We start from the raw sequence: 14,195 nt of genomic DNA on the forward strand, positions 1-14,195 counted from the left end.
TGGTCCAGGAGAGACACCTCTGGCTGAACCTTGCACAGATGAGTAACGCCGAGAAAGTCCGCTTTCTCGATGCACCCATCTCGCAAGGGGGGCTGTTTGTTGATACTGTCGAGCTGCAGTTCTCGACAGTAAGGGAGCAGACAGAGGATATCAAGTATATCCTCCCCAGCCGCAACTCGACCGCCCTCTGGCCGCCGAGATCCCGTGCACCGTCTGCTTCCCAGCAGCCCTGGTCCTCTGCGAGACATCGAAGAGGAGACCACCACCCCGTCAGCAGCCGCGGGGGAAGCCAAAGCGGCCCTCATGGGAAGACCCCAGGGAGATCGAGAATACCTTCGGGCCCGACCCCACCCATTCCATTGCTGGTGGTCGATCCGGGAAGATTCCTGCCCCGTCCCAACAGCCCACTTCTAAGAGTTTTCTCTCTCTCTGGGTGTTTATCACAGCCGCTCTCACCCTCTACACAACGGTGTTCGGCAACTCGACGTTGCGTCACGGTGAGACCCAATGTCGAGGATAATCAGCAGCCTAAGCACTCTCAATCGACAGTGCGTTGTGCCACATCATCTTCTGGGTATTATCACAGCCGCTCTCACCCTCTACACGACGGTGTTCGGCAACTCGATGTTGCGGCAAGACCCAATGTCGAGGATAATCATCAGCCTAAGCACTCTTTTCGATGGTGCGTTGTGCTACATCTTCGCCAGGCAGGTAAAACTGCAGAGCCGATCTCCTCTCCGGGGGCCCCCCCACGGCGACGGATCCGCACTGCCAGCCATCGAACTACCCCCGGGAGGTCGATGAAGCAGAACGTACCCCTAGCCTCCCTGTCGGTCCCTGGGAGCCTGACAAGAGCTTCCCAAACCGTCACGGTGACTACGGGATACGGTCCGTCTCGGCTACGCGATCCAACTCCCCAGGCACCCGCCCAAGTTTCGGGGCATCCTCTCAACCTCAGCAGAGGCAAGGATGCTCCCGTGCTTCGGGCCGAGGTCGCCACCCCTCTGGTGAGGAAGCGATCTTGCTCGTCCCTCTAGCCGAGATGTTCAACGGGTTTTACAGCCCGTACTTCATCGTCCCCAAAAAAGCGGGGGTCGCTAGATCTGCGTACCCTGAACAGGCACCTACTCAAGCTGCCGCTCAGGATGCTCACGCAGAAACGCATCCTGGCATCTATCAGATGTCAAGATGGATTCATGGCAATCGACCTGAAGAACGCTTACTCTCATGTCTCAATTCTCCCTCGTCATCGCCCGTTCCTACGGTTCGCTTTCGAGGGTCAGGCATATTAGTACAGAGTCCTCCCTTTCGAGGGGGGCCTCGGCACGGATGCTCTAGCGCACAGCTGGCTGTGGGACAAGCGGAAGTACGCCTTCCCCCCAGTGAGCCTCATTGCACAGACCCTGTGCAAGGTAAGGGAAGAGGAGCATCAAGTATACTAGTTGCGCCGTACTGGCCCAACCGGATTTGGTTCTCGGAGCTAATGCTCTTGACGACAGCTCCCCCCTGGCCGATTCCCCTGACGAAGGACCTGCTTTCCCAGGGGAAGGGCACGTTATGGCATCCCGGGCTAGACCTCTGGAACCTCCATGTCTGGCCCCTGGACGGAACGAGGAGATCCTGAGTGGCCTACCCCCTGCGGCGGTTAAGACCACTACTCAGGTTAGGGCCCTGGCCACTAGGCGACTATACGCCTATAAGTGGTGCCTCTTCTCATCCTGGTGCTCTTCTCGAAGAGAAGACCCGTTGAGTTGCTTGATCGGGTACTTGCTTTCCTTCCAGATACTCGAGAGTAATCTCTCCCCTTCCACACTGAACGTATATGGAGCCGCTATTGCCGCTCATCACGACTTAGTTGCTGGTAATCTCTAGGACAGCACAACCTGATCATTTGGTTCCTAAGGGGCGCGGGAAGGCTACCGCCTCACCCGCGCTCCGTACCCTCTTGCGACCTTGATGCGGTCCTAGAGCCCCTCGGAGATGCCGCTCTTTCTCACCTCACGATGAAGACGGCTCTCCGGTTGGCGCTCAAGAGGGTAGCAGACCTAAAAGCATTCTCCGTGTCCACAGATTGCCTAGAACTCGGGCCCGGTGATTCTCACTCTATCCTGAGACCCCGGCCCGGCTACGTGCCCAAAGTTCCCACCACTCCCCCTACACCAGGTGGTGAACTTACAGGCGCTCCCCACCGGGGAGGAAGACCCAACCTCATCCGTGTTGTGTCCAGTACGCGCATTGCGCCTCTGCTTGGACCGCACGCAGAGCCACAGGAGCTCTGAGCAGCTCTTTGTCTGTTTTGGGCTGTCTCAAACAGAGATTGGCGCACTGGATCATGGACGCCGTCACTATGGCGTACCTGTCCTAAGATCGCCTACGCCCACTGGGTGAGAGCTCTCTCCACACGGAGTACAGCCTCCTCGTGGGCACTGGCTCGAGGCGCCTCTCTGGCAGACATCTGCAGAGCTGTGGGTTGGGCTACTCCCATCACCTTCGCGAGGTCCTACAGCCTCCGCGTTAAACCGGTATCGGCTCGAGTCTTGCAGGCATCAGGCAAGACTGGCGGCCGGTAGGGTGTATGCCTATCCTTTCTCCTAAGGGGGTCAGCGTACTAACTAGCCTCCCTTCACCCATCACTAGCATGCACCTCCTGCGGGCGGGCTGGGCAGAGCATCCCTGCCCCTTAGGCCGGGTATCTCCGGAGTTATTTGCAACATAGCTCTAACCGGACCTAGTGCTACCAGACGTTGCAACCACCCAGTAGGGCGGTTCCGTCTGATGTATCCTCATGCTGGTTCCCACCTTGATAACCCATGACCTCCCTAGGTGGACCTCTACCTCGCGGTTAACTCCTTCAGTCCGCACATTCTTCCCATGAGCTCTCCCCTATCGGTGAGACCATGTTGGTATCTCCACTAAACTCCTCCCTGCGGTAGGAAGTGGTCTCTGTAGTGCATCCCCCACTTGAGGAAGTAGCGCTTACCCAGTGGCCTTACGGTACCGGGCGGCTTCTCGCTGTTAGAGAAACAAGGAGGCCGAAGGCAGGGGCCTTCTCACCTTTCAAGAAAGCTCTGGGATCCCCTACCTACCCACTGGTAGGTTACAATTTCGTGGTAGCGCTCACGGCTGACACGCCCAGGCCAGTCACCGTCGCTTCGCTAGAGATTGTGACAGGGCACAGTGTTATGCCGTTTTCCATAGGAACCCCATCTGTCGGTTCGACACAACGTCAAGAGACCGACAGAAATGGAACGTCTCGGTTACGGATGTAACCTCAGTTCCCTGATGGAGGGAACAAGACGTTGTGTCCTCCTTGCCACAACACGTGCTGTCCACTGCAGCAGTCGTGAGAGGTCTCAGGCTCCTCAGAACTAAGGTGAATGAATGAGGCACGCCGTCTCCCTTTTATACCCAGATATCTGGGGGCGGAGTCCGGCATGCAAATTTCATTCGCCAATTTTCATTGGCCTTTTCTACGAAGTCGGAAGCGATTGGTTCTCAGGGATGAACCCCATCTGTCAGTTCGACACAACGTCTCGTTCCCTCCATCAGGGAACTGAGGTTACATCCGTAACCGAGACGATTTTCATATTTCATATCAAATTCTTCCAAATCAGGAAATCTTATCTTATCTTATCTTATCTAATTTTATAACATTATTCTTATTTGTTTACAGTTGTCAAAGTTGTTTACAAAAAACATCATTGATCAAACACCCCATAAAAGTTGAATAAACAAAATATAGACTCTTTTGACTTTCTATAACAATAACCTGTTCTATTCTTGTATCTTACAGTATATAGTTTATTTTTTGTAGAAGCATCAACAAGCATTACTAGGAGTTGTTACAGTGATGTTTTTCTCAACCAGACCATCATTGACCTCTACCCCCATAATACGGGGAACCGGCGCAGTGTTTCGTTCCCAATATGACCGCTTGTGACTGGGTGATCTTAGGGGTCGTGCTCCCTGTGGGAACATGTCATCAGGGTTACTCTACAGAAGACTTATAAAACATGGCTATTTGAGAAAGATGGGCCACGTTGACATGACATTAAAGTGTAGGTTCTTAGACCAAACGCTAATATCACCAATTACCAACCAACTCCAAACTTCATATCTGGATCTATGCATGCAGCAATACTAGTCAAAGATGCAAGATCAGATTTCTAGATGCTATGTCTGTTTCTTCCAAACTATAAAACTTCCAAAATATGTTTTTATATGTTTTTAAGGAATTTTGCTGCTATGTCAGTCTTGTAACTGTGATTGTGTTATGCATTTAAGTCCTTCAACTAGCATAGAGGCCTGACAAGACCTTTAATACAGCTGTCAAAATTCACAACTCCCACAAGCCAAACATCAAGCTCTAAACTCCTCACGTTTGCTGACTCATATTCCCCTAAGCTGCTGTTTTGAAATCTATGTGAGAAAAAAACATAAATTCAAGATTCTGACCGTAATCGATGACTTTACGACACTACAATTCAAACAGCATTCCTCTTTAAGGTTACTGGTAATTTTCAGTGTTCCACATCCAAGCTATTAAAGACCACCTGTTTGTAGCTCAGTTTGGCCAAATAATCCTCATGAATGTAGTTTTTGGATGACTCCAAACCTTGCAGAATTTTGGACTTGCGTATTGCTCCTTATGGCTTTCGCATTACCCTCTGATCAGCTAAGCTGTGCATAATGGTCTCACTGGCAAAGATAGAAATAGTGAGCTAAACATAAACATCTTTTATAACATCTTTTTTTCATTTGTGCACGGTTGAGCCAGGAACATGTCACTGTTTTACCTATTGCCCCATAATGTTAAAAATCTACATTGTCTTCACAGCTGGTCACTTTCAGGACAGAGAAAGGTGTGAGATCATAGAGAAAATGCCTGAAGTCACGGGGATTCGCTGCTAGTTCTGTTGAAACAGCTGTGCTTTTAGCTTTGACTCTGAAGTTTTTGTAGAGAGCAATCTGCCATTTCTACCAAACTCATTGGGCAGAGGAAAGGTTTTATGCACACAAACACACATGCATGCGCACTCGAGGTAGGCTCCAGCAATACGCAGCTCAAGTTGAACGCAGAAATGAACATGTCCTGTTGTTTTGGGAGACATTCCAGGCACTTCTTTTAGCTTATTTTGGACCTGGAAATGAAGTGTGCTGGGTTGAGGACCCATCACGTCGATTAATGTATGAAAACAGTGGAGAGAAGACTAAAACACAGGGCACAAGGAAAAGCATGCAGACGCTCTGAACTGAAAAGGTGTAAAAGGATCATTTTTGTACTAATGAGCCTTTTAATTGAAAACATAAACACAGAGTATCTGCTGTTTGATATTTGAATCATGCTCAGAATCATCTTAATCAAATCAGTGAGCGGTTGGCTGTAATTCACAACCTCACCGCTATATGCCGCTAAATTTCATACACTGGACCTTAAAATACAGATTTTTTGCCATATTTTGTTTTAATAATAAAAACCAAAAACCGTAATCTACATGTAAGTTGCTTATAACTGGCTGTTATCAGGACAGTAGGTCTAGCATTGGTGCAAGCTTAGCCATCTTATTAAATGTTTACTTTAAAAAAATAAAAAATTGTTTAATTTGTTCACCTCTATGCTAGGGCTTTTAGGGTGGTTGAAATGGCAGTTGCTTAAGCGTTTTATGTGTCTTGTTGGGGTGTTCTGGGTATTTGCTTGGTGGTTGCTAGGGTGTTCTGGATGGTTGCTATACTCCCTAGATCTGTCTTAAGTCTCACGTTTTATCATCTGCCAAGTCCTATTGTTTAGAAAAGCAATAGTACGCCTCTTCTGAACAAGGCCGAATGATTTGCGCTATCATTCACAACAAAGAAAAACGCTAGAAGTGAATTAAAAACAGCTAAAAGTACACCAAGTACCATTTTTTTCTCAAACACACATGAGAAATGGGAACAAATACTCCATTATCCAGGGACAAACATGTGGATACAATTTCTAACAGGTCTGTAGATGTCATTTGATAAAACAAAGTCTAGTAATCAAACAATAAGGTGATTTTGCAGTGTGTGCACATTGCATTGCATGTATACACATACTTGTGCATTACTACTGTACATAGTTTTGCCAGTAACTACTTTTAGTAATTGCACGCTCGAGGGAAGATATATCTTATACTATATATCTTTGACATCAAGTCTGAAGAATAACAGTTTTCCAAAAACAAACCAGTTTCCACATTTCTTAATCCATGGTTGATTATCTGTCAGTCAGAGTTAAACTACTTTATTTCCAAACATAACATGGCCCCTGGAGTGCACATTTCAGTCCAGCGTGCACCACCTCATGTTCATCCTTCATTTTGCTCATTGCCACATAGACATGTTTTTTTTGTGTTGCTCTGCACAAACCATAGTTAGCTTTTCCCATGAATTAAAGAGATTCTTCCCTCAGGTTAAAAGCAGCATCGTGAACAGCTGATTTGCAGACGTGTCAGCAAATTTACAGACCATGTTTGTGAACACACAACGGTGCTTCCTCTTCTGATGCTGTAAAAGATAATACGAGACCGGCCTTCGAAACTTAGCATGGTCATCTTTGCATTTATGGTGCTTTTGTTCAAACATTATTTCATTTGCTGACACCTTATAACTTTGTACTTTCTGAGTTTTATTAGTGTGGAAAACTTGATAAAGATTTTGCCCGTGTCATTGCGCTTAATGTTTGCTCGTCGTAATATGTGTAAAGAGTTGCGATTTAAACATTGTTATCTAGTTGGTGTATCTTTGTGTATGTGTTTAACAGATTTATGTTTGTTTGAATGAAATATTATATCCTGAGAACCATGATTTCTTTAAGAGCATAGTTAAGGTACTGTTGAGTCATTTTAATTTTGTTTAATACAATTAATATACAATAAAATATTCATATAAATTAAATATAAAATATTTTTTTATAGAATAACCAAACACGGACACACGCACTGGCCCAACGTTAACTTCCGGTCTAAGTTAACGTTGGGCCAGTGCGTGTGTCCGTTGAAACCGTGTATAACAAAATAAATTTAAGGTCATCAAGAGAGATGGCAACATATTAAAATTGGAAAAAGATAAGAGACAGCAGGTCACCGTTCTCATATGGATTAAAAACATGTACTGAGAACACTTGCTACTAACTTCACTATACAGCATCCCCTGCTGGTCTCACTAACACCTCCTCCAGCAGCAACCTAGTTTTCCCAGGAGGTCTCCCATCCAGGTACTGACCAGGCTCAACCTTGCTTAGCTTCAGTGGGAAACCATTCATTCATTCATTTCTATAGGGTGATATGGCTGCTGGCTGGTTGGATGATTAACTAAAACCAGTGTGACAATAGAGCACATTTTTTACCTGGGATACTGGGAATGTTAAACACAAATCTAAGTTGGTTTATAGGTCTTAGCTGGTGTCTCAGAATGACCCTTCCAGAAAAAAAAACTTGTTTAAGTTGTTTATTTTACATGTAGCAAAACCTTCAACCCCTTTGTCTGGAACAGCAGTGTTTCCAGTAATATCTGCTCTGCTTTCTCTCATCCTTATCTTTCATCAGAAGTGTACTTGTGCGCATGTGTACTTAAATATAGCGATTCGCGTAATTGATAGGCACAGGAAATAAAAAGGTTCATGGTGTATATGAGAGTGTGTGTGTGATTTTGAGCGCAATGCCAGCTGCTGAAAATCTACACCGGTGAGAACACAACGCTGATGGATCCCTGGTCAGCGAGGAGAACATTCCCGCACCTCCTCTCGCCAGCTACATCTCTACTTGAGGATCTCAAGTCCCACAGATCTCCTCCAGAACGCCACTGATGGCTCCAACAGTAACAACTCCTCTCGGTGTACTAGCATCAATAACCTTTTATAGATCAAGATTTTTCAGTCCCAAATTCTGGTTTTCGTTTATTGTGGTTTGGAATTGGGACCCTGAGCAATAATTGGAGGCCAGATAGAAATACCGCTCCAAAAATTGGAGGACCAACCCCATCGACAGAAAGGCTAGATGATGGACCATGATGCAGGTTCGGATCAATCTGGTGGTACAAATTTGCTGGTTAAGAAAGAAACCTGACATTAATAGCACATCAGCATTTCAAGCCAGGGAACCGTCCAAAACCACTCAATTGGGGCGTGGGAAGATTCCTCCAACCCTCATCCTCCCCCCATCCTAAAACAGAACAAACTCAAAACAAACAGAGAATGTCTCTGGATGAAAGTCTCGCGATGGAGCTATATTTAACAGCAAATAGTCAAGGGAGGCATCACCCCAACTTCCTCTCTCTCACTCTCACTCTCATTGTCTCCCCCACCAGGGCCTTCATCATACTATTACTACCTTTAAACTATGAGAAACACTAGAATTAAAGGAACAGTACATCCAAAAATGTTAGTCGGTCACCTGTCACCTGTCAGTTGGTTGTATTTTGTTCAAATGTTTGTGAAACAGGAAGTTCTTTTCGACCAGCGTTGGACCAGCGCTATAACGAAGTGGTCTATTATTTGTATGTGTATGTAATGTGATTTAATTCAAGTAAGATCAACGCAAAACTGTGGGAAATAAATTTGACTGTCAATCATACATACACAAATTTGTTTTAGATTTTTTATTTGTAATTTGTAAATAAATTGACAGAAGGCCAATGTCGCCCAATAGATAATATCTAATATTAGTGTTGACTGCTGTGATTCTGACAGACACGCCTCGTGTACAGTATATGTTTTAAATCTGCAGGACAGCTTTAAATATTGTGTAAATAATAATTTATTGTTTTAAAATACAATCTAAAACTGTATCTATTGTATTAAAAATGCATTCAATGAATGCATTTTACATAATAATTAGAAAGTGTGTCAATAAAAATGAAAATATACTGCCAGTAATGGTGAGGACAAGAATAAACACATAAAGACAAAATAAGTGGAGGACAAGAGGTGAACTTGAAATCTGCTTTCAATTATAAGCAAGCAATACAAAGACAATGTAAGAGAAACAGGAATTCTTCTGTATGTTCTTATGGAGGACAATGTGAGATGAAAAAGAAAGACAGAAAAACAGGTTAAAAAGAAAGTGTGAGGAATAAAAGCGGACAAATATTCAAAAGTCCCTCATGGTTTATGGAAAATTAATGATTCACTTATGAAGAAAAGAGAAAAAAAAAAGTGATAGATAGGGTGGAGTGGACAAAGGAAAGTACCTGGCACGGCCGCATGAAGGTTGTCTACGCAGATTCATGTTGATTTAAATCATGCTGTCTAAGTTTATGTGCAATGTGATAGTACAGTAGATTGCCAGAAGAATACGGGAGTGTGTGGGTGAGTAAGGGCCAAGCTTGGAAAAAAAGTGTGTTTGTTTATGTAGTTGTGATGGACAAAAGGGAAATTTTGAAGAGCTTACGAGCCCTGAAGTGCATATATTACACAGCACGTCTTTCTGTTACCATTCATGCAACCCACTCATTCATTGCACTCACATACACAAAGTATGCAGAGTATAAACCTTTGCAAATCTGAACAGTCCACCCACTCATTAAAAGTGCTTGAATATACAAATCTTGCTCTAATAAAAAGCAGACTGTGACTATGGTTGTCAAGCTCCAGAAAGGAGAAACTCAAAGATTCGTGCCAATATGGTATGGTTCTTCTGGAACCAGCTTTTAAACAAAGTTTCGATGACGGTCATTGATGACAGAATCAACTATTCATTCAAACACAAACTTTCTCTAAGGAAAATAATTTCTGGCTTAAAATGCCATTTGTAGGATCATTTCCACCTAAAAAAGTAAACACTATACCTCTATTAAAACATTGCTCTGTTTGTTTGTGAATCTCAGCCAGACTTAACTGCTGTGAGTTTGGGACGGCACTCTCTGTTTGTACAACCAATAGCAGATGAAGCAATGGCGGCTGGTGCACAATTTTTTTGAGGGGGCGCAACAAACCACTTGACTTGTGATGTAAACGTATAATCACTGCTTAGCTTAAAAAGGTTTAACTATCAAAGCAAGGGTGTTTATTAACAGGTGCCAGTCCAAATGAAACAAATGTTGCTGTATACTTTATTATTTATTATAGTAAACTGTAGTAAAAATCCTAGATGCTACAGTGTTTTTTTTTAACCGTACCATAGTAAATATTAAGGTATAATACAGTTTTTTCGACAGTTTATCAATTCACTATTGTAGTGTATGGAGTGTTCAGGAAACTCTGGAATTGTTAATAATGACCACAGAGAGAGAGAGTAACTCTGTTTAGTGTTTTGGTTGGCCATCCATCTTTTCTGTAACAAAATACAAGAGTAACTTTTCAGTTAACTTTAGTTCAATTAAGAATAATAACAGTCCATTGGGTGTCTCGTCATTTATTTGTGTTAAGCTATACAAGCACAACAACTATAGTTAGTACCACTGAAAACGTTTATAAAATCTATATATAGCTATAAAATATAACAGCACCTTACAATTTACTACAGTTTACTAGTGTAAATACCAAAAAGTGTACTACAGTATTACAGAGAGTAAACAGAAAAGCAATAACAGGGATTACTTGCATACCTGCATCACTGATTTTAGTGGGATCTCTGCTTTTGTTGCGTTGCTTGCGTGCAGTGTAAACACTTTATACTAAGGGTGATGAAAGCTCATCCTTTATTTGTAAATTTGTAAATCACGTTCATGCAGTCTATACTTCTAAACTTGTGTTTAAACTTCATAAGGTTCCCGTACCGGGGTTTTGGGTGAGGAAGGGATTCTCTGTGAAACGGTTGAGAATTGTCCAATCACGTGAGGTCAAACATATAAAAATTAATATTGATACGCTATCAACATCAACAAAGGTAGGAGGGTCTAGGGCGCACAGAGCTGCGCCCTGGCGATGTTCTGATGTGAGCCAATTAGAGAGCAGCCTCAGGTCACCTGCCTGCCAAAAGTTTGTGTACCTACATAAACACTCATTTGTTTTAATAAATAATACTTTTAATGAATGCTAACACAACTACCAGGTGAATATAGTGTGAATAAATCTATTTATTTCTAAATTATTTTGCAATTTATAAGATATGTTGAACTTGTTTAACAGTCTTCTCTGGATAATTTGGTGGGGCAGTGCCCCTGCACCCCCTGTTGACCGGCCGCCACTGAGATGGAGGGTGTGGTTCAGAAACCAGTGATGATAATGACACACTGTACCTTTAAGAAGCCCCCCATCCCCCCCCCCACACACACACATTCATCTTTTATTCTCTATGGTAAGCCACATATGTGCATTGCTCATCTGTGATAATATTTACTCTGTGTTCTAGCTTTCTGAGTCCAGCTGGTTGTGTGTCGGGGGATCTTGAGCTCTGGACTACAGTTCCTACTTGCATAACACACACATCTTTGAGACCTACAAAAACACAATGACGCACACATACATATGTATACACACAAAATGTGCACTGTCACACAGAAATCCAGTAACATGAGCGATTTCTTTGAGAAATTTAGTAGTGTACATTTGTTTACTTGAAATATTTTCCCATATTTTTGTTCAGAATCAGACTAAATGCACATAACGGTGCATCCCTAATAAAAATGTTAGTAATATAAAAAACGTCATTGTTCGGTTACCAACATTCTTCAAAATATCTTTTGTGTTCTGCAGAAAAAAGAAACTCATACAGGTTTAAAATGACAAGAGGGTGAATAAATAAAAGAATTTTCATTTTTGGGTGAACTTTCCTTTTAAGACAGGAGTGTAAAATAAACACTGTGTACGTTCTCATGGCTCGTCACGTCTCTGCTCAACACCCTAAACTTTCCCAGATCTGTTTGTGTATACAGAGAGCTGAAAAGTCTAAATTATTCATATACTGTGAGAAAACTGCTCAGCGTTTCTCCTCTCTGTCATTTTGGACTGTGTGTGTGTGTGTGGGTGTGCATATGTTCAAAAGCACTTTTTTCATGGCCCACTGGTGATCATGAAATCTGGCAAGGGTTTGTAACTTATGACTTAACATTTTGAGTTTTTGAAACGTTAAAAAAAGTCTTCCACCCCACATGAACCCTCTAATGAAGAGGGGTAAAGTGGGACTTGAAGCAATCTCTCTGAGATGGCTGGAAGATATTAAAGAGCCAATGAAAGAAATAAAAAGAGGGTGAATTTTCCTTCTTCTGCGTTCAGCATTTTTGCCTGATTTACTCATCTGTGGTGGAGTTATTTCTCAAGCTTAATGAGGCACGGTGAATTGCAGCTTTGTATCCAGAATGAATCTATAGCCGTCTGAAATTCACAATCCGTCAGGGATTTGGCTTGCCTGATATTTCCCTCAGCAAAAGCACCTTGGCAAATAGTATCTGTAGAAAAACACCAGAAATATATTGTGAAATTCATTCTTATGGCCTTAGCGAGGTTGCAAACCTTTTGAAATCATGTTTTATAGGATTTTTTTTTAAATCACAATTTTCTCATGCTCATGTCGTGCTTTTGATTGTGGTCAATGGTTCTGTTTAGTCCAAAACAATAGGAAAGAGTGAATGTAAGATTTGGTACAAAAACACTTTGTAGGGATGATATCATTGTTTATGAACCGAACTAAAGTTTGTTTTGAGTACCGTCATTCAGTCAAAATAAACGGATACTCTCGAACACGAACATGGACTCTGAATCCTTGCTGCTCTTAAACATTTGTTTATCCAGTCCATTTTTTTGTGTTAACACAGCAGTGGTGTTGATTTTCCCTTATTCACTGATTTTGTGGTTTTGAACATGAAGTCAAGCAGATTGCCGTCAGATGTTTTGCTGATGAGATTGTCACCGTGGTCGTGCCATGGTTTCGTATTTATTGGCAGGCCCTCAAAACCCATCTTGACCTTCATGAGTTTTGTGGAAAATATATTCGATACGGGAAAGATAGAGGGTCTGGAAAAAGTCCTTCTTCATAAAAATTGTTTTACAGAAATCTTACAGAATTGTCTGTTGGATCTAGGGGTTACTGCACATCCTTATAAATATGTTTATCTCTTAAAGGGATAGTTCACCCAAAAATGAACATTCCGTCATCATTTACTCATCCTCTTGTCATTTCAAACCTGCATGACTTTCTTTCTTCTGCAGAACGCAAAAGATGATATTTTGAAGAATGTTGATAACCAAACAACGGCTGTACCCATTTACTTCTATTGTATGGACAAAAAGTCAATGCAAGTCAATGGGTACCGCCGTTGTTTGTTTACCAGCATTCTTAAATATATCTTCTTTTGTGTTCTGCATGAGAAAGAATGTCATACAAGTTTGTAATGACATGAGGGTGAATAAATGATGACAGAATGTTCACTTTTGGGTGAACTATCCCTTTAAGTTCAGTGATTTCTGAACTTAATCCTTTCTGTAAACTTGAATACCATAAAAATTCTTTGCAGCCAAAGCATCACAGACACTGATGTCAATGACTGCAATCCTCTTTATAATGTTTATTAGCTTAAAACAACAATGCGTTTACTGGCCCTTCCTGTAATTCGCCTTTAAGTGCTGCTTTAAATATGACAAATGACTATTAAGATATTGTATCAAATGTCAAGCGTCTGTGTCTTAAACTTGATCCCAATGTGGAATTACGGGACAGACTTATTTCAGCATTATGATTTGTATCTAGCCTTGATTTAGCTCCTCATATAGAAACTCTTTCGTTTATGGCCGGAACCTTCTTATCAGATCCACAAGCCAAACCTTTCCAGCTCTTAGTCTCCACATTGACGCGAGTTTGTTTTTTGAGATAAAATTAACCCTGCATTGTTGATCCTGTGTTATTAGCGTCTTGGTTTGAGTAAATATTTACATCGCTGCATTCTGCTTTTAATTGCATCTGGGTGCTTACGCCGATCAGCAGGTGTGAGTGTTTAAGAGATTTTGTTGTTTTTTCCAGTGTTGCCTTGTGTGCTTTTTATAAATGACCCTGAGTTATTTTTGGTATAGTGTAAGTGCCCATATGAATATGTGAATTCATGTTTTTCAAAAACACATTTTGGGCTTGAATGTATGACAGATTTATTATTTGTTTGCTCAATTCAAAGTTTGATGCATGTTTTAGCTAAAATTGTTGCTAAAACATCAAAGAAATTAACAAATGTTCATTTCCCCAAGCAAAGATCAGAGGGCGTTACTCAGAGTTATGTTTGTGCATCACTTGCTTTTGGCTTGTTTTTCT

The sequence above is a fragment of the Triplophysa rosa genome, linkage group LG25 (genome assembly GCF_024868665.1).
Source record: "Triplophysa rosa linkage group LG25, Trosa_1v2, whole genome shotgun sequence".
NCBI lineage: Eukaryota > Metazoa > Chordata > Actinopteri > Cypriniformes > Nemacheilidae > Triplophysa > Triplophysa rosa.